Source organism: Pteropus medius, unplaced genomic scaffold (assembly GCF_902729225.1).
Source record: "Pteropus medius unplaced genomic scaffold, Ma_sr-lr_union100, whole genome shotgun sequence".
Lineage (NCBI taxonomy): Eukaryota > Metazoa > Chordata > Mammalia > Chiroptera > Pteropodidae > Pteropus > Pteropus medius.
The window spans coordinates 8,584,814-8,585,783 of record NW_024350319.1 but is presented as its reverse complement, the minus strand read 5'-3'; the positions used below and the strand labels follow the sequence as shown (position 1 = coordinate 8,585,783).

The 970-nt window shown below is 39.5% G+C and overlaps 1 pseudogene; it reads right to left on the bottom strand.

The window, feature by feature from the left end:
• Positions 1-318: 318 nt before the first annotated feature.
• LOC120583444 (uncharacterized) lies at positions 319-436 on the bottom strand (annotated as a pseudogene).
• Between the last annotated feature and the right edge of the window lie 534 nt (positions 437-970).

The following is a 970-nucleotide window of genomic DNA, read 5'->3' as shown; positions in this document are numbered from 1 at the left end:
CAACAGGCTTACAGAAACTGGTTAACCAGCTTCCACAGTCTCTAAAGATCAAATCCCTGTAACAAATCTTTGTGTGTGAGTGAGTATCTACTAATGTAATGTTCTCTGATTGAAACCCTGACTACTACAGTGTCTTTATGTCATAAAATCTTACATATTTTTTGTAATAATTGTTTACATTTAAATATTTAGTTTCATCCAAAATTTATCTTTTTTATTTATTTGTATTTTTTAGGCGAGGCAACGCTTGGTTGACCTCACAGATTGCAAGCTGCAAGGACCTTGTCAGCTTATGATCCCTTATTTTTTTATTTTTTAAGCCTTCAGTACCTGGTCTTTCTAAGTGGTCTCCAGCCTAGTACTAACCAGGCCTGACCCTGCTTAGCTTCCGAGATCAGACGGGATCAGGCTTGTTCAGGGTAGCATGGCTGTAGACCCAAAATTTATCATTTGTATGGTGAATTACACACACATAATTCATCTTTTTTTCAATATGGATAGCTATCTGTTCATCCTTTTTCCTTACTTGTTTGTAATGTTACCTCTGTCATAAATGAAATATTCATATGTATGCATGGATATTTTTTAATTCATTCTGTTTCATCAGTCCATTTACCTGTAGACAGCACATTGTCAGAATATGCCTCAGAATCTACTTTCAAGTGCCCCAAAGGCTGCCACAGGAAGGCTTCCGAAGGGAAGTGCCATACTTCAGAAATTATTGCAAAGCCATTCAAGAAGGTGCCTGGGGGTAGCCATTCATGATAGTGCAAGATGCTGTTGGTTCCAAGCTGAGCCTCATGTCCTTTAGGAACTGAGCACTGCAGAAGTCATCTTAGAGGGCACTGAGGGAAGCTATTCACAAGGATGTGTCACACATTACTGACCTCTGGGTGCTATAGTATCTGTTCACACTGCAGGAGCTTTCCAAGAGGAGTACTCAGGTTCTAGATACAGAAACCCCTTTCTC